Consider the following 19,439-nt stretch of genomic DNA (forward strand, 5'->3'; position numbering starts at 1 on the left):
TTCTTTCTGGTTATATCACAGCTGGGTATGGCTCCTGCTATGCCCAAAACAGCAATAAACTACAAAAGGTCAAGAATGTAGCCCAATCCATCACACAAACCAGCCTCCCATCAATTGACTCTGTCTACACTTCCCACAGCCCCGGCAAAGCAGCCAGCTTTAAGGACCCCCACTCACCTGGACATTCTCTCCTCCACCTTCTTCCGTCGGGAAAAAGATACAGAAGTCTGAGGTCACGTATCAACCGACACAAGAACAGCTTCTTCCCTACTGCCATCAGACTTTTGAATGGACCTATCCTGTATTAAGTTGATTTTTCTCTACACTCTAGCAATGACTCTCCTTGTTTCCTTCTCTATTAACAGTATGCTTTGTCTGTGTAGCTCGCAAGATACAATACTTTTCAGTCTGTCACATATGACAATAATAAATCAAATCAAGGTTGGCACTCCAGTGTAGCACCGAGCGAGTGTTGCACTGTTGGTGATGTGTTTTTTGGATGAGATGTTAAACCAAGGCTCCATGTACTTGCTCACTTTATGTAAAAGACTCCATGGCTTTTATGACTTATATTTTGAAGAGCAAGGAAGTTACTGCTATCAACATCATGAAACATTATCTGATGATATGACATTGCCATCTGTGGAACTTTACTGTAGGCAAATTGGCTGTCTCATATTCTAAATATGGTAATGACTACACTTTTAAAAAAATTAATTTATGGGAAATGGGCATCGCTGGCCAGTATTTATTACTCATCCCTAGTTGCCCAAGTGCAGTTGAGAGTCAATCACATTGTTGTGCCTCTGGAGTCACAAATAGGCCAGACCAGGGAAGGACAGCAGACTTCCTTTCCTAAAGGACATCAGTGAATCAGATGGGTTTCTCCAATGGTTTAGGGTTATTATTTCAGATATTTTTTGTTGAATTCAAATTCCACCATCTGCTGTGGCAGGATTCAAACTTGAGTACCCAGAACATTAGCTGAGATTCTGGATTAATAGTCTAGCGATAATATCACTAGGCCAGCACCTCCCCCTACTTTAGTGGCTTTAGTACTTTATTGGCTGCAAAGTTCTTTGAGACATCTGGTGGTCATTGAAGTGTTACATAAATGTACTTCCTTTTTTCCCTAGCCATAGATTTGTATCTTCTCCAGTTCTCTCCCATTTTTCCTCATGCCGTCTCCAAGTTCACCTTTTCCATGAGATCCACCTCCCATTCTTTTGACCCAGTTCTCATTAAATTGCTGACTACCCAACCTTCTCTCCTGTTGGCTGACATTGTTTTCTCTCTCTCCTCAGAAACTATTCCTCTCCAATTCAAATTTCCCATTAACACCGTTCTCCAAAAAATGCCTTGATTCCTCTCTGTCCATGCAAAATACTGCCCCATTTCCAAATTCCTTTTTTCCTTCAAGGTCTTCAAACATATTGTCATCTCCCAAGACCATATCCAGTATGGCTGCCAACCCTCCACTATTGGCTTGGAGTCTCCAGGAATTTAAGATCAATCTCCAGGACAGTGCTCTGTGCAGTTCTATTGAAAAATCATCAGGATATGAAAAAAGATTTTTAAATAATTTTCTTTGACCTTTTCTCTTTACCAGATATAACAATATTGAAAATAAAAAAGCTGTTTGGCTTACAAGCAAGCATCCTCCAATTGGGTAATGAGTCTCTTTGTTTTCCAAGTGATGAAGGAAGGCAAGGATGGATGTATTGGTAAATGACAGGAGTGTGGAGCAAATCATGTGATGAAACCTATAGTGCCCAGCTTTCTACATGTTTGAAACCCACCAAACAGATTTCCGCTCTTGCCCACAGAATAGAATAGCTCTAATTAAACTCATAAATGGCATCGTATGTGATTAATTAGCCTTATCATTCTTCTCAACCTGTCAGCAAGCGTTGACTAGACTAACGACACCATCCTCCTCCAATACTTTGCCTTGACGCTGAATGGGACAGCACTCAGTTGGCATGATGTTAAACTGTCCTTTCTGGTGGAAGATTACGGGATTCTTTCCTTGAAGCGTGGCCAATGTTTATCCCTCAATTCACATCATGAAAACATGAAACGACATTTGACCTAATTACTGTTTTTGGAAGTTTGTTTTGCTCAAATTGACCACATTACAACACTGAGTAAGGAAAAATAGCTGTAAGGACGCCAATGTGGGCCTGGGAATGGCTCAGCTGCCATCTAACGGCATCTTTTGGTCGCCTCTTCGGCAGTTCGATCCGCTAATAGACTCCAGCCGGCCGCGCACGCGCGCTGCGGCCAGGAAGATGGCGGCCGTGCTGACAGTTGGTGCCGGTTGGAGAGCGTCCGCTTCTCCGTTGAGGAGATGAGGCGGCCATATCGAGAGGGAGCCCGCTCCAGTGTACGAGCATCAGCCAGTCAGCACTACTCGGCTTGGCTTCCCGGGGTAAGTGGAGATGGAGTCCGCTTAGGCAGACCTGGAAGATAGCGCGCAGGGGCGGGGGAAGAAACAAAAGGGGGGGGGGGCGGAGTTTTAGATGGGAGCAGCTGGGAGGGGGAAGGGGGGCAAGTGGGGAGGGCGTGGGGGGGGGAAGGGGGGTCGTGGGGGGCAAGTGGGGGGGGAAGGGGGCGTGGGGGGGCAAGTGGGGGGGGAGGGGGGCGTGGGGGGCAAGTGGGGGGGAGGGGGGCAAGTGGGGGGGAAGGGGGTGTGGGGGGGAAGGGGGGCAAGTGGGGGGAAGGGGGGTCGTGGGGGGGAAGGGGGGTCGTGGGGGGCAAGTGAGGGGGGAAGGGGGGTCGTGGGGGGCAAGTGGGGGGGGAAGGGGGGCGTGGGGGGCAGAAGGTGGGGGTGTGGGGGGCAGAAGGGGGGCGAGGGGGAGGAAGGGGGGTGAGGGGGAGGGATGGGGGGAGGGGGGAAGGGGGCGGGGGGAGGGATGGGGGGGAGGGGGGAAGGGGGCGGGGGGAGGGATGGGGGGGAGGGGGGAAGGGGGCGGGGGGAGGGATGGGGGGGAGGGGGGAGGGGGGAAGGGGGCGGGGGGAGGGATGGGGGGGAGGGGGGAAGGGGGCGGGGGGAGGGATGGGGGGGAGGGGGGAAGGGGGCGGGGGGAGGGATGGGGGGGAGGGGGGAAGGGGGGGGAGGGATGGGGGGGAGGGGGGAGGGGGGAAGGGGGGGGAGGGATGGGGGGGAGGGGGGAAGGGGGGGAGGGGGGAAGGGGGGGAGGGGGGAAGGGGGGGGAGGGGGGAAGGGATGGGGGGGAGGGGGGAAGGGGGCGGGGGGAGGGATGGGGGGGAGGGGGGAAGGGGGCGGGGGGAGGGATGGGGGGGAGGGGGGAAGGGGGCGGGGGGAGGGGGGAAGGGGGCGGGGGGAGGGATGGGGGGGAGGGGGGAAGGGGGGGGAGGGGGGAGGGATGGGGGGGAGGGGGGAAGGGGGGAGGGATGGGGGGGCGGGGGAAGGGGGAAGGGGGGAGTGGGGAGGGGGGCGGGGGAGGGAGGGGGAGTGGGGAGGGGGGCGGGGGGAGGGAGGGGGAGTGGGGAAGGGGAGGGAGGGGGAGTGGGGAAGGGGGCGGGGGGAAGGGGGAGGGGGAGTGGGGGAGGGGGAGTGGGGCAGGGGGAGGGGGAGTGGGGGAGGGGGAGTGGGGCAGGGGGAGGGGGAGTGGGGAAGGGGGCGGGAGGGGGGAGGGGGAGTGGGGAAGGGGGCGGGAGGGGGGAGGGGGAGTGGGGAAGGGGGCGGGAGGGGGGAGGGGGAGTGGGGAAGGGGGCGGGAGGGGGGAGGGGGAGTGGGGAAGGGGGCGGGGAGGGGGGAGGGGGAGTGGGGAAGGGGGCGGGAGAGGGGAGGGGGAGTGGGGAAGGGGGCGGGAGAGGGGAGGGGGAGTGGGGAAGGGGGCGGGGGGCGGGAGAGGGGAGGGGGAGTGGGGAAGGGGGCGGGGGGAGGGAGGGGGAGGGGGAGTGGGGAAGGGGGCGGGGGAGGGAGGGGGAGGGGAGTGGGGAAGGGGGCGGGGGGAGGGAGGGGGAGTGGGGAAGGGGGCGGGGGGAGGGGGTGTGGGGAAGGGGGCGGGGGGAGGGAGGGGGTGTGGGGAAGGGGGCGGGAGGGGGGAGGGAGGGGGAGGGGGAGTGGGGAAGGGGGCGGGGGGAGGGAGGGGGAGGGGGAGTGGGGAAGGGGGCGGGGGGAGGGAGGGGGAGGGGGTGTGGGGAAGGGGGCGGGGGGAGGGAGGGGGAGGGGGTGTGGGGAAGGGGGCGGGGGGAGGGAGGGGGAGGGGGTGTGGGGAAGGGGGCGGGGGGAGGGAGGGGGTGTGGGGAAGGGGGAGGGGGAGGGGGTGTGGGGAAGGGGGCGGGGGAGGGAGGGGGAGGGGGAGTGGGGAAGGGGCGGGGTGGAGGGGGAAAGGGGGCGGGGGGAGGGAGGTGGAAAGGGGGCGTGGGGGAGGGAGGTGGAGGGGGGAAGGGGGCGGGGGAGGGAGGTGGAAAGGGGGCGGGGGGGAGGGGGGAAGGGGGCGGGGGAGGGAGGGGGAAGGGGGCGGGGGAGGGAGGTGGAAAGGGGGCGGGGGGGAGGGGGGAAGGGGGCGGGGGGGAGGGGGAAGGGGGCGGGGGGGGCGGGAGGTGGAAAGGGGGCGGGGGAGGGAGGTGGAGGGGGGAAGGGGGTGGGAGGTGGAGGGGTGAAAGGGGGAGGGAGGTGGAGGGGGGAAGGGGCGGGGGGAGGGAGGTGGAGGGGGGAAGGGGGAGGGAGGTGGAGGGGGGAAGGGGGCGGGGGGAGGGAGGTGGAGGGGGGAAGGGGGAGGGAGGTGGAGGGGGGAAGGGGGCGGGGGGAGGGAGGTGGAGGGGGGAGGGGGAAAGGGGGCGGGGGGAAGGGGGCGGGGGGAGGGAGGTGGAGGGGGGAAGGGGGAGGGAGGTGGAGGGGGGAAGGGGGAGGGAGGTGGAGGGGGGAAGGGGGCGGGGGGAGGGAGGTGGAGGGGGTTGCGTGGGAAGGGGAGGGGGAGGGGAAGGGGGTGCATGGGAGGAGGGGGAGGGTAAGGGGGGTGCGTGGGAAGGGGGCAAGTGGAGGGAGGGGGAAGGGGGGTGTGGGAGGAGGGAGGGAGGGGGAAGGGGGGTGTGGGAGGAGGGAGGGAGGGAAGGGTGGGTGTGGGAGGAGGGAGGAGGGAGGGGGAAGGGTGGGTGTGGGAGGAGGGAGGGAGGGAGGGGGAAGGGTGGGTGTGGGAGGAGGGAGGGAGGGGGAAGGGTGGGTGTGGGAGGAGGGAGGGAGGGAGGGGGAAGGGTGGGTGTGGGAGGAGGGAGGGAGGGGGAAGGGTGGGTGTGGGGGGAGGGAGGGGGAAGGGTGGGTGTGGGAGGAGGGAGGGAGGGGGAAGGGTGGGTGTGGGAGGAGGGAGGGAGGGGGAAGGGTGGGTGTGGGAGGGGGAAGGGTGGGTGTGGGAGGGGGAAGGGTGGGTGTGGGAGGAGGGAGGGAGGGGGAAGGGTGGGTGTGGGAGGAGGGAGGGAGGGGGAAGGGTGGGTGTGGGAGGAGGGAGGGAGGGGGAAGGGTGGGTGTGGGAGGAGGGAGGGAGGGGGAAGGGTGGGTGTGGGAGGAGGGAGGGGGAAGGGTGGGTGTGGGAGGAGGGAGGGAGGGGGAAGGGTGGGTGTGGGAGGGAGGGGGAAGGGTGGGTGTGGGAGGAGGGAGGGAGGGGGAAGGGTGGGTGTGGGAGGAGGGAGGGAGGGGGAAGGGTGGGTGTGGGGGGAGGGAGGGGGAAGGGTGGGTGTGGGGGGAGGGAGGGGGAACGGTGGGTGTGGGAGGAGGGAGGGAGGGGGAAGGGTGGGTGTGGGAGGAGGGAGGGAGGGGGAAGGGTGGGTGTGGGAGGAGGGAGGGGGAAGGGTGGGTGTGGGAGGAGGGAGGGAGTGGGAAGGGTGGGTGTGGGAGGGAGGGAGGGGGAAGGGTCGGTGTGGGAGGAGGGAGGGAGGGGGGTGGGAGGAGGGAGGGAGGGGGAAGGGTGGGTGTGGGAGGAGGGAGGGAGGGGGAAGGGTGGGTGTGGGAGGGGGAAGGGGGGGAAGGGGACATGGGGGGGGCTTGGGGAGGGGGTAATTGGGGGGGCAAAGGGGACATGGGGGGGCTAATTCGGGGGGCAATCTGGGGAGGGGGCGTGTGGGAGGGAGGGGGAGGGGAAGGGGGCATGGGGGGGGCTTGGGGAGGGGGTAATTGGGGGGGCAATCGGGGGAGGGGGCGTGTGAGGAGGGGGAGGTGGGGTGGGCAAACGCGGGAGGGGAAGGGGGCAAGTTGGGGGGATGTGGAGAAGGGGATGGGGAAGGGAAGCAGAATGGGTATGAGGGGTGCAGGGGACTGCAGGGTGCGTGGTATGAACGTGGGGTGGGTGTGGAGAAGGAGGTGGTGGCAGGGTGGGTGGGGTAGAGGAGGGGGTGGGTCAGTGGGGTGGGGGTGGGCAGGGGAGGAGGGGGGCTACAGGGTGCGTGGGATGGGGAGGGATGGGTAAGATGGATGGGATGAGTGAGGAGGAGGAGGAGGAGGAGGGGACTGCAGGGTGCGTGGGATGGGGGTGGGGAAATGAAGGTGGGGGCAGGGTGGGTGGGGGCAAAGCAGGGGTGGGGTGGAGGGGAGGAGGAGAGGGGCTGGGTAGGTGAGGTGGAGGAGCTGGGGTGGAATGGGTGGGGAGGAGGGGTGGGTTGGGTGAGGTTGGGGACATAGATAAAAAGGTGAAGATGGGGAGAACGTGAGTGGTAAGAGGCTTATGTTGAGGTGGGAGGCAGATAAGAGGACAAAGGGGGGAGTAATGGGATGTGGATAGAGTAGACGGCAAGGGTTAGATGGGGGAGAATGCGTGGGAAGATGAGGATGTGGGATGGTAAGAGACTGTTGTTGGGTTGGGTTGGGGGGGCAGCTAAGAGGATGTGGGGAGAGTAAGGGAGAAGGTGAGGATGGGGGCGAATGGATCAGAGGGTGGGGGCATGCAGGCCGGGGGGAGATGAGGTGGGGTGGGGGCACGTGGGCCAGGGTGGGGATGAGGGGGCTGGGGGAGCACTGCTCACAGGATGGAGGGTGGGGGAGCGTGGGTGGGGGCATAGGGAACGTGGGTCGGGATGGTGGGTTTGGGGGAGTGGGTCGAGGTGGTGGGGTTGGGGCAGCGTGCGTTGAGGGGTGGGGCAGCGTGGGTCGGGGGCGGGGATGGGGGAGCATGTGTGGGGGGGGGGCAGGGGTGGGGGAGCGTGTGTCAGGGGGAGTGTGGATCGGGCTGGGGAAGCGTGGGCCCTGAGGGTGGGAGTGGATATGGATATGGATGTGGATGAGGGTGGGTTGGTGAGAGTGGGGGGGGGTACGTGGGTTGGGTTGTGGGGTTGGGGGACGTTGGGAGAGTGTGGGTCGGAGGGGTTGGGGGAGCCTGGGGCAGGGGTTGGAGGAGTGTTGGCGAAGATGCAGAAGAAAGGATATGAGGGTGAGCATTGCGAGAAGAGGAGAGTTTGAGGGTGAAGATGGGGGCAGTAGGTTGGGTAGTGGGCTGAGAGGGGCTGTGGTCATGTGGAGGCTGGGAGGAAAGGGAGAGTTTGTTGGGTGGGATGGAGGATAGGGGGTACTGGGGAGGATGTAGGAGGGGACAGGATGGAAAGAGCTAGGGAGGGTATTGGGGAGGAGTAGATGGAGGTATGGAGGGAAGGGGGGGTTGTGGCATGAGATGGAGGAGATAACAGGAAGTGGGGTGGGCACAATAAGAAGTCTCTCAACACTGGGTTTACTTGGAATCACGAACTTTCGGAGTGCTGCTCCTTCATCGGGTGAGGTTGGGGTAGTGAAAGAGGAAGGAGCTAAGGTGAAGAGGGCAAGAGGGAGGGAGATGGCAGGGTGAAGGCTGAGGGCTGGGAGGTGTGACGAATAAGGATAGAGGTTCTGTTGGGGAGGGGTTTGGAGGGAGCTAGAGGAAGGTGGAAAAGTGGTTAGGGGAGATTTGTGCATGGATGGACAGGAAGGCTAAGAGGTCCAGAGTGGGTGGGACGTAAAGGAAGAGAGGGAAGAATAGAACAAAGTAGTAAGATTGGGGAGAGGAGTTTATGTGGGCATTTAGGAGGCAAATGGAATGAGGATGCAGGTAGGAAGATTGGGTATGGGAACTCAAAAGGGGGGATAAGATGAAGAGAGGGTCACAAAGTTGGGGACAAGCTGAGGCTTAGGATGGAATGCAATGTAGCAGGTAAGGTAGTAGCTGGGAATGAAGGAGAGGGAGGACAGCGGGAGGGATAGGAGGAAGAGTGGAGAGGTTAGAGGGGGAAGGCAAGTCTGGGGGTCGGAGGAAGGAAACAGACTGGCAAGGAAGTGGTTCAGAGAGATGTGAATTTGTGCCTTGATAGTAAGCTGAATTCAAACAGGAGGTAATGGGGATGAAGGGTGTTTGTGGTGTGGTATGGGAATCGGTCACCTCCAAAGAAAGAAAGCAGAATCTAAGCTCAGGGTCGGGGAGGGGTCAGCTTTGCTTGGGTGGAACATAAATGGAGGCATAAACACATTTGAAACACCAAGTCAGCTGAGGGCCACAAGTAATAAGCCAAAAACAATAATGAGACAGCTGTATTTGACGTACTGATGAGTGAAATCTGTGTCTCTATATTTTCGCTTTTACACAGTGATTTGTTATCTGGACTGCATTGCCCAAAAAGTTGAAGGGGAAATGTATCAGGCATACGGGAAAGAGCAAGGCCTTTACAAAAATAGGATAGCTGGTTCAGAGAATTAGTATAGGTTACAATGGACTGCATCTACTGGAAGATTCTGTGATTAATTGTATTAAAATGTGTGTATCAGTAACTTGTACAAAAACCATGAATCAAGTTCAGCATTTAGTGCAATGCTTTTCACTCTTAAATGAAACGGTCTGAATGGACAGTTCAGGTTACACAACTGATTACTTTGTAAACACTGAGTTTGTGACAGATAGAAAGCCACAAGTGCCCTGATCTGTGTCAAATGTGGTCTTCAGTTTCACTTTCCTCTGCTTTCAAACTAAATACAAAACCACACAGCAAAGGAATGATTTTGTTAATTTTTGGAATGTTTCTCTTTCGTTTGTCAACATGCGGTCCGTATTTCAGTTGTTTGACGTTATTCTCTTTTACGTCAAATACTACATCCAACAATTGTGTTGAAACATACCATTCTTAAGAATTATGTTAGGATTGAGGGGTTCAGTAAATGGCCAACCACAGAGAATTAATTGTAAGTGCATTCCAGTTAAAGCAGATAATGTTTGCCCAGGTCAGCTTCCCTTGAATGCGACACGCAAGGGTTTGGAGAATACTATCATTCTCCATCAGTTCTTTCATCCATGTTGTGAAAAAGCTTAAAATTTCAGCTTCGTTCAGTTGATTACCTCACCTCAAAGTCACAAAGCTGTAGGTTAAAGTTCTACTAATGGACCTGAGCAGGCTGATGCTTCATAGTTCCAATAGAGTGTACCATTGACCAGGCTTCCTCCTTTTGGGTGAGAGGCTAACCAAGATTCCCTCTGCCTGTTCAGGTGGATGGAAAGTTTGTTCATTAATTTGCTGTTGTGACACCTTGCTATATATATTATGTGATCTACAGAAGCATCTACATCAAAATTAATTGTGAATCTCTCTTAAATGTCCTGAGGACATAATGAAGTGCTGTATAAATACTAATTTGTTTTCTACATGGTGTTTTGGATCAACCTCTGTTGTCTTTCATTATTTTTAAATCTACCCTGTCAATCTCTTGTTATTGAAATAATGCTCCAAGTGTTGTAGCCTGTTGTATATACAATGAAGGATGCGTGTTTTTCCTGTTGTTTTGCTATTTCAATTGCCATACACCAGAAGTTAATTTTCACTCTTGGGAGCAATATGTTTATCTTGCTGCTTTTCTGCATTGGTTATCATAATCAAGGGCAGCCTGTATTGGAAATGCTGAGAAAGAATTGAGGCAGATGGAAGAGTACATTCAGTTCTTAGTAGTGGAAACAAATTCAGTAGTCACTCTCACCTCTGAAGTGGGAGGTTGTGAGTTCAAGCAACTCATAAACTTGAGCACATAATCTAGGTTGCTACTTCAATGCAATACTAAAGGAGCACTGCACTGTTGGAGCTGCTGTTTTTTTTCAGGTAAAATATTTTATCAAGGCCCTGTCTGCGCACACAGATAGATGTAACCTGCCCAGGACACTATTCGAAGAAGAGTAGGGGTCTTTTCCCAGTGTCCTCACCAATGCTCACCCGTCTACCAATATTGCTGGAACAGAATTAATATGTATCATTTTGGGATATCCTGAGGGCACAAAAGGCATAACATAAGTACTAATTCACTATAATCATGGCTGATCATTGAATTAAAACCCCTGATCTCGCCTGATCATTGAATTAAAACCCCTGATCTCGCCTTCACCGCATTCCCTCGATCCCTTTAACCCCAAGAGCTATATCTAAGTTCTTCTGTGGTAGCAAATTCCACATATTCACCACTGTCTGGGTGAAGAAGTTTCTCTTCACCTCAGTTCCAAAAGGTTCACCCCTTATCCTCAAACAACCCCTAGTTCTGAACTCCCACATCATTGGGAGCGTTCTTTCTGAATCTACCCTCTTAATCCTATGACAGCCCCACACATTCTTCTAAATTTCATTTGAATATAATCCTAACTAACTTAGTCTCTCCTCATATGACAGTCAAGTACAAGATTGTTAATTTATTGCCTCATAGTAATTCCTGCTGTGTTCTCTACCCTATATATTTCCAGCCATTATTTATTGTAAAATTTTAACATAAAGATTTGAAAAACTTGTTATCACGATGAAAATTGATGTGATACTGTCCTTGATTCTCTCTTGAGACAAAAAATGTTTTTTTCAAGAAAGGAAATTTACACAGCTATTAATGAAATACTTCTTGGTGATAGTGATCTCGCATTCTTTGTTTTACAAAAGGCTGTGATATATCTGTGGTTTTGAAAATAGTTATTTTTCATTATGTCTAAAATTGTATCTTTCCTTAGGCTTTGCAGCAGCTAGATATCATTTTTGAAATTGTTTCATATTCACGCTGGCTATACTGTCACAGTACTTCTGTTTTGAGACCTATTTTACTTTATTCTTAATCTAGTTTTAATTTAAACGTTATTTGTCTGAATAGGTCGTGCTTATCTCTCTTTTGCATCACAAAAGGCTTTTCCAGATTAAATTCTGTTTAATAATGCTGCCATGAATGCTTTGTGATGTTTTATTATATTAAATGGGGCTTTATAAATACCAGTTGTTGTTTCGACTTAATATCTCAAAAAGTGTTGGAAATAATTGATCAAATTGGTGATTTTAATCAGAGTCTATTTTGCAGATCCCGTGATCTATGTAAGAGTTGAAGAAGGACTGGGAACCACAGGCTCTTGAAAATTAATTGAGACAGTGTGGAACCTTGTGTCCCATTTTATTCAGTATGGCCATCAGTGATCAATGATGTGTTGGTATTGAGAGAAGCAGATTTGGAACAGACATTTTGTTGTTTGACTTAGCTGGGGTTCATCATGATCAGTAATTAGCCTGTAGGGAATACAGTTTGGTGCCATCAAATGTGATATTGGGGCTTTACAAAGGATGGGTTGAGGGATGTCATTGGGGTCAGTTTTAAAACTAAGATGGAATCAAGTCAACAATCTGTAAATTAAGTCACTTCATTATTTAATAAATTTACTAAGCAGCTTTAAACTTGAGGATCAAATGTGTTGCTCTTCTGTTCAAAGATGGGAAAGCATTCCTCTGGCAGCAGAGGATAAATTTCAATAGTTGAAAATATTTGCTATATTGGGTTTGATGTATCTTATGCCAAGCTCATTACCAAAAGGTTTCTTAAGTCTCTGCTTCAAACATTGCTGCAGATATTTCTGAGCAGCATTCTAGATCCAAAATATCTCCAGCTATTTCATTAATGGCCTTCTCAACATCTTCAACTTAGAAGTGGAGATGTGTGCTAAAGATGTCACTGTTCAGTTCCATTTGCCATTTCCCAGACAATGCCTACATGCTGCATGAACAGGACAGCATCCAGACTTGAGTGTATGAATGGAATGTTTAATTGTGCCATATAAGTATCAGGTAATGACCATCAACAAATGAGATCCAAATCACCTCCCAGTGGCATTCATTTTGATTACCCTCATTGAGTTCAGACCATCAACATCCTGGGGGAATCAGCTTGAACAGAAACTCAACTTGAGCAATCATATAAATGTTTTGGCAACAGGATCAGGTCAGAGCTATTTGTTCTCTGGTTTACTTACTAGTACCCCAAAGCCCTTAACCAAGGTACATGCCAAAATTATGGAAGAATTGAAAACCAGAGGGCACAGATTTAAGGTAATTAACAAAAGAAGCAATGGCAACACAAGGAGAGACTTTAATATTTGCAGTGAGTGGTTGGTGATCTGGAATCCACTGCCTGAGTGTGCTGGAGACGGGGTGAGTTGGCGCTTTCAAAAGCAAATTGAATCATTATCTGAAAAGGAAAAATGTGTACTGGTATGGGAAAAGGCAGAAGTGTGGCAATAGGAGAATTGCCCATTCGGAGGGCTAGCAGAGGCACCTAGGTTGAATGACCTCCTTCAATGCTGTAACCATTCCATAATAGAATGCCAAATGCTTGTCTGGATGTGTACAGTTGCAACTACACTCTAAACTTAGCATCACCTATATCAAATGACCTTTTTATTTGGTGCCTCATTTACCCCTTTAAACTTCCACCATGAGGGTATCGTGATTGCAGTGTGTACTTCAGGATGTGCAGCAGCAGGTTACCAAGGTTTTGGTAGCACCTCCTAAACCTGCAACCTCCAGTTTCTAAAAGGTCAAGAGCAGCAGATGCATAGGAACATCATCTCCTCCAAATTAGACACCATCCCTGTGATGCAAGTTGTCAACAGTATTGTTCGTTGCTGTGAGGTACAATGCGTTTTCAAACCTCTTTTAACTGGAACAGAAAAAAGTGACAATGAAGAAAGTCATTTTTTTTAAAAATCATGCAATTAGCAACCGATTGAATTGTGAAGCACTCTTTGAATTAGGTTGAATGAAGCTAAATGTGAAGAGCTTGATTATCATGTTTGTACATTTTCTGATTGAATTATTGAAACTAACACCTTTTGTAGTCCAATTAATTTAATCAATGTCCTCTGCTTTTTCTCCTGTGACTGACTATATTATATAAATTATTGCACCCCAAAGTAGAATGAACAAGAATCTAAATAAAACAATTCAAGAGAAGCTTAAAAGTGGTTCTAGTTTGTGAGATATCTTGTGGTTTTTGTGATTTGATTCCAGTAATATCTAGAATATTTTTAGCATGCTGTTAAGGTAATAGCCCCAATATTTATGAGGAGAGTGGGTGCAGCTGAAAATGCCCAGAGGAGCTGACATGGCCAGAGTCACAGAGCAGGCCTGCTCATCCTAACTGGTTTTAAATGGGTAACATGTATTCTGCTTCTCATGATGGGATGCCCTGATATTCCTTTCAATAAAACAAAAATATAAAACTAAAATTAAACCTCTGTGATAGGGTGGTTTTCTTTCTTTTTGTTATTTGTTTGTGTACCAAAATGAATTTCATATGGACAATTAAGTGAAATTGAAAATGGCAGGTTGGGATCAGAGTGACACATTTAATTTTTTAACTGAGGGAAGGTGGTGGGAAATGGTGATAGTTAACATGTTTAAAGTTGTAATAATGATCCAAGATTGAGGTTTTTTTTAGCGACCCTAAAAGGCAATTGTGATCAGTATAATCACAACCCTTGGTTCAGCTAATAAACCTGATTTGTTTCACTCATCTATACCCTGTTCCAACTTAAAGCCTGATTTGCAGTTCTGTTCACTGTAAGTATCTAAATATGGGTGGATAGCTTTCTGATAGACAAGGGAATTAAAGGTTATGGGGAGAAGGCAGGCAAGTAGAACTGATCCACTTCAGATCAGCCATGATCTTATTGAATGGCAGGGCAGGCTTGAAGGGCTAGATGGCCTACTACTCCTATTCCTTATGTTCTTATAATTGTAACTGATGTCTATCTTTCTTCCTTTCTTAATGGATTCACCCATTGCTTTGATGATGTGTGATGTCAGAGCTTGTTCTAATTGTTATGAATTGATTTAGAGCTTTAATTCATAAATCTTGAAACTGAATTTAAAGCAACAAAATTAGATTGCTGGTTTAGACATTTGAGTTATGAGGTACATACACGTATGGTGCAGACTTCACCTGACATCTACACTAAAAGTGTTGGTATTGGAACTCTCCCTGATTTTTATTTTCTTCCAATCTAACTTTCAAACTCGATAAACTGAAGAGGTTCTTCTTCATGATGAAGAGATAGTCTCAGTGATTATTTTTCTTCCCAAAAAGGCAAACATTAAAAATACTTCCCAGCCCCCTTCACGTTGTTCCCTGAATTTTGGTAAAAAAAGAAAATAATGAATGTTGAAATTTTGTGTTCACATTTTGGCATTAAAAGGGAGACTCTGCTTTAATAAGTCAGCAGGAATGCATTAGCACTATAGTACGTGTGTTTTTCTTTCAGTTGATTCTATAAATCATGTGAAAGAAAGCAAACAGATTATGCTCCTGGCAACCTAATTTTACTCATTTCGATCATTCAGTATAGTTTATAAGTATTGCCCATATTTATATATCTCATACTTTAATAAAAATGGTTTTCAAGTGTTTAGAGTCTGTAAGCTACCTCACCCTCTTTGGGCATAATCTAACTGCCAATATGTTTCCAAAGTTATCAATTCAACACTCAAATGTTGCTGCAAATGTGATTACTAGGGTTTGCATAGAATAAAGTTTATTCAGAATTATATTTTAATGCTGTGGATCATTTTCTGAGAAGGGGGGGTGAATGGGTAAAAGAACAATGTAAACAACAAATGAACAGTTCCGAGCATTTGTTTTTGTGGATCATGCATGGCTAGTATGGTAACATATCAGTGTAGCATTCTTTTATCATATGTAGATCAGGAAGTCATCTAGTTTCAAATATTAACCCTCATGTTACACTTTCTTCAAGTCATTTTTAATTAGTTCAATTTATTTTTCTGAAATGTTTTGCTATGGCAGCTGCTAGAGAAGAGGGTGTTTCTGTGTGATGATGATCACTGCCCTCCAGTGATCATTGAGGGTCCTGTGACCATGAATTGTGGCTGTCTTGAATTATGTTTGAATTGTTTGGCAGGTTTCTTGCAAACCATCCTAATACCTTGTGAAACCTTATTTGATTGACAGTGACATCACTGCAATAAATTATTTTTGGTGGGTTGGTTTTGATTAATTGTGTTCCGGCAGATTGGAAAATAGCTACTGTTACGCCGCTGTTTAAAAAAGGTAGCAGACAAAAGGCAGGGAACTACAGGCCGGTTAGCTTAACGTCCATAGTTAGAAAAATGCTAGAATCCAGCAGGACACCTAGAAAGGAACGGTTCGATCAAACAGACACAGCACGGATTCGTGAAGGGGAAGTCGTATTTGACGAATTTACTGGATTTTTATGAAGTTGTGACTAATGCGGTAGACAGAGGGGAACTGGTGAATGTGGTGTTTTTAGATTTCCAGAATGCGTTCGATAAGGTGCCTCACAAAAGGTTGCTGCAGAAGGTTAGGGTACGAGGAGTTGGGGGTAAAGTGTTGGCGTGGATTGAGGATTGGTTATCTAACAGGAAGCAGAGTGTTGGAATCAATGGGTGCTTTTCTGGTTGGCAGTTGGTGACTAGTGGAGTGCTGCAGGGATCGGTGCTGAGGCCTCAACTGTTTACCACACACATAGACGATCTGGAGGAGGGGGTTGAGTGTAGGGTAACAAAATTTGCTGATGACACGAAGATCAGTGGAAAAGCGAATTGCGTGGAGGATGTGGAAAGTCTGCAGAGAGATCTGGATAGGCTGAGTGAGTGGGCGAGGACCTGGCAGATGGAGTATAACGTTAGCAAATGTGAGGTTATTCACTTTGGTAGAAATAATAGTAGGAAGGGATATTATTTAAAGGATGAAAAGTTGCAGCATGCTACTGTGCAGAGGGATCTGGGGGTCCTTGTGCACGAATTGCAAAAACTCAGTCTGCAGGTGCAGTAGGTGATCAAGAAGGCGAATGGAATGTTGGCCTTTATCTCGAGGGGGATAGAATATAAAAGCAGGGAGGTCTTGCTACAACTGTACAAGGCACTGGTGAGGCTGCAACTGGAGTACTGTGTGCAGTTTTGGTCCCCTTATTTGCCTAAGGGTATATTGGCCTTGGAGGCAGTACAGGGAAGGTTCACCAGGCTGATACCGGAGATGAGGGGGTTAGTTTATGAGGAGAGATTAAGTAGACTGGGTCTGTACTCGTTGGAGTTTAGAAGGCTGAGGGTGGATCTTATAGAGACTTATAAGATAATGAAGGGGCTAGATAGGGTAGAGGTAGAGAGATTCCTTCCATTTAGAAAGGAAACCAGAACTAGAGGGCACAGCCTCAAAATAAGGCGGGGGGTGCAGTTTAGAACAGAGTTGAGGAGGAACTTCACTCAAAGGGTGGTGAATCTCTGGAATTCTCTGCCCATTGAAGTGGTGGAGGCTACTTCGTTGAATATATTTAAGTCATGGGTAGATAGCTTTCTGATAGACAAGGGAATTAAAGGTTATGGGGAGAAGGCGGGCAAGTAGAACTGATCCACTTCAGATCAGCCATGATCTTATTGAATGGCAGGGCAGGCTTGAAGGGCTAGATGGCCTACTACTCCTATTCCTTATGTTCTTATAATTGTAACTGATATCTATCTTTCTTCCTTTCCTAATGGATTCACCCATTGCTTTGATGATGTGTGTGCAACAAATAAAAAAGACTACTTTTAGAATCTAGGTTGATGTCATCTCGTGATGTTAGGCCAAGTCTTGGTTTGCGTCATTGATTGCAAATGCTGCATATGAACATAGCGTTGGATGGATGGAGACATTGGTTTTACACTGTGCTCACTTGTTCTGAAGACACTTATCTTTTCTCCTCAAATGTCAAAAATTGCTTAGTGACAGAAACTTCTCCGTTTGTTGAAGATTGCTTTTTCTATATGTGCCGGGATGCAGCTTGCAAGCCCTGAGTTTGTCTTTCACATTAGTTTTATATCTAAGTTTGCAATATCCTGTGATGTGGGTTCCTGTGCTCAGCTGGCTGAAGTGTACTGCCTTTGGGATGTGGGAAGGCTCCATGCAAACCACATGTCCAACTCGCTCTGAGCATGTGCACAATGTCAGGTATGTAGCCTTGGTCAGCCACGATGTTAGGGATTTTGGCCTATCGCCTGCTGTTGCAAAAAGATCTCAGACGGCGAAGATGGAATGTTTCTAGCTTTTCTATGTGATACCAGCCCTTGTCCAAGTTGTACGTCCATAAAGAAATGACTTAAGATTCACAGCCTAACAGACTTTGAACTTTGTTGTGAGACAAACTCTGTGTGCTCTTTCCAAAGTCTGTGAGTCTGCCAAATGCTGAGCTTATTTTTACCAGGTGATGGTTAATTTTGTCAACTGATGAAGTGTTTTTGAAGAGGATACTCTCAAAATAGCAAAACCTTTGTACTGAATGGAGAGCTATGTTGTTACAGGTGTAAGGTGTTGGAGTACATGGCCAGGGTGTGTTGGTACAACATCTCTGTCTTTAGACTTATTGTCAGGAAGGTATTGTGAGGTTAATGTAAAACTATCAACACACAGCTGAATGTATTCTGGAGTATTGCTATAATAATAGAACATATAAATCTGGAGCAGGAAGAGGTCATTTAGCCCTTTGTGTCTGTTCTGCCATTCAGTAAAGCTTTTGTTACCTTTAAACTTGACCTTACAACACACCCTTGACCAGCCTCCCCCACTTACCATAAAGTTGAGGTCAGCCAAAACTCTGCCAATTTTTTTAATATCCCATTTATCTATGCTGACCTATGTTGGCTCCAGTTGAACAATGCCTTGATTTTAAAATTCCCATCTGACTTGTAGCAACCATCTTGTTGAGTTCAGCGGAAAGTTAATTTTAAAAATAGCAAAGAAGAATAGTGTCTGTGCACAATTTTGATTTCCTTCATGTCTTATGAACATCAATTTTGATGAACCCTTGCAGAATCCTTACTAATGGGTATATGTTGTCTGTCCTATTTCTCAATTTTTGTTTTGAAAAGACAGCTGGTTTCAAGAGATATTGATGAAACATAGGAATCAATTTTAAGGAAAGAACAATGTATCAAAGCTAAATCAGTGGGGCACTAATAGATGAGTGCAAAGAGTATAGATATGTTCGAAGTTTAGGCACAAACAGACTGCATTGGAAGGATTACTACAAGCAAAATATGTGCCAACGTGGTAGAAATTAGTGGGATGTGAGGGAAATTTGGGGAAAGTATAAACTGCATACGATGTTGGAGTGCCATGGGCTGTGAAGGGATGGTGAAAGGTGGAGAAGTGTTGCATGTGAATAAAAAGTGGAGTATCACTGGAGAGACTTGAGTGTCTATTGATCTAAGCTAAAACCGCTGAAGAGAATTTGCAAGGTCATACACTAGATATTTTACCTGGAAGTAAGGAACAAATCTAGCAAGGTAGTATTTAATAGAGTTTATCTACCTAAACATTAAATAAAATTTGGGTAATATTAGGAATAAAAGTCAGAGATTTTTGTATGTGCCACATAGCCAGATGAAACCAGGTAGGGAGGAGAGACAAGGTTTTTATTCCATTTTCAAGGAACTGTAATGTAGCCTGTTTCTTTTAGCTTGGTTGCTTTTTATTTCTAATGTCAGTCAACTGAAACAGTTGAAAAATGTGCTCATGTCCATTGCCTGCCACCCTTAGCTTGGTTGCTTGCAACAGTTCAGTGGCTGCGCTTGTTGATCCCTATAATTTGAAGTTCTATCATGGAATTCTGTCTGCTGGTAACAGTTCATTATATTTTAACATGAGTAAAGGAGGCATTGTAACTTATGATCATGTAACAATCAAGTCAGGCAGCAATAGGTGGCGAGGGAAACAGAGTTAATGTTTCAATACACTGACCTTCCATTAGAAATGGGGAAAGCTTGAGCTGTAATAAGCTTTGAGCATGTGATGAGTAGGATAAGGGACAAGAAAGATGTCTAGAGGGTATAGGTTTAAGGTGAGAGGAGAGAGATACAAAAGTGTCCAGAGGGACAATTTTTTCACACAGGGTGATGAGTGTCTAGAACAAGCTGCCAGAGGTAGTAATAGAGGCACGTACAATTTTGTCTTTTAAAAAGCACTTAGACTGTAAGATATGTATCGAGGGATATGGGCCAAATGCGTGCAATTGGAATTAGCTTAGGGGCTTAAAAAAAGGGCAGCATAGACAAGTTGGGCCAAAAGGCCTGTTTCCATGCTGTAAACCTCTGACTGTATAGGAAGAGAGGAGAAATTGTGTGCGCGCGGGTATAGTTCTTGGTCGAAAATTGTTAAACTCAGTGAGACTGGAAGG

The 19,439-nt window shown here is 48.9% G+C and overlaps 1 protein-coding gene across 2 annotated transcripts in view; it reads left to right on the forward strand.

Annotated features, from left to right (window-relative positions):
* The first annotated feature begins 2,291 nt into the window (after window positions 1-2,291).
* Window positions 2,292-19,439, forward strand: part of fndc3a (fibronectin type III domain containing 3A) — a 207,668-nt gene continuing 190,520 nt past the window's right edge. For both annotated transcript variants that reach the window (XM_080204233.1, XM_080204234.1), the window contains exon 1: window positions 2,292-2,431. The gene's annotated coding sequence lies outside the window, so the exon portion shown is untranslated. The remainder of the gene's footprint in view (window positions 2,432-19,439) is intronic.

This window comes from Carcharhinus amblyrhynchos, chromosome 15 (genome assembly GCF_965287045.1).
Source record: "Carcharhinus amblyrhynchos chromosome 15, sCarAmb.v2.hapA, whole genome shotgun sequence".
Taxonomy (NCBI): Eukaryota; Metazoa; Chordata; class Chondrichthyes; order Carcharhiniformes; family Carcharhinidae; genus Carcharhinus; species Carcharhinus amblyrhynchos.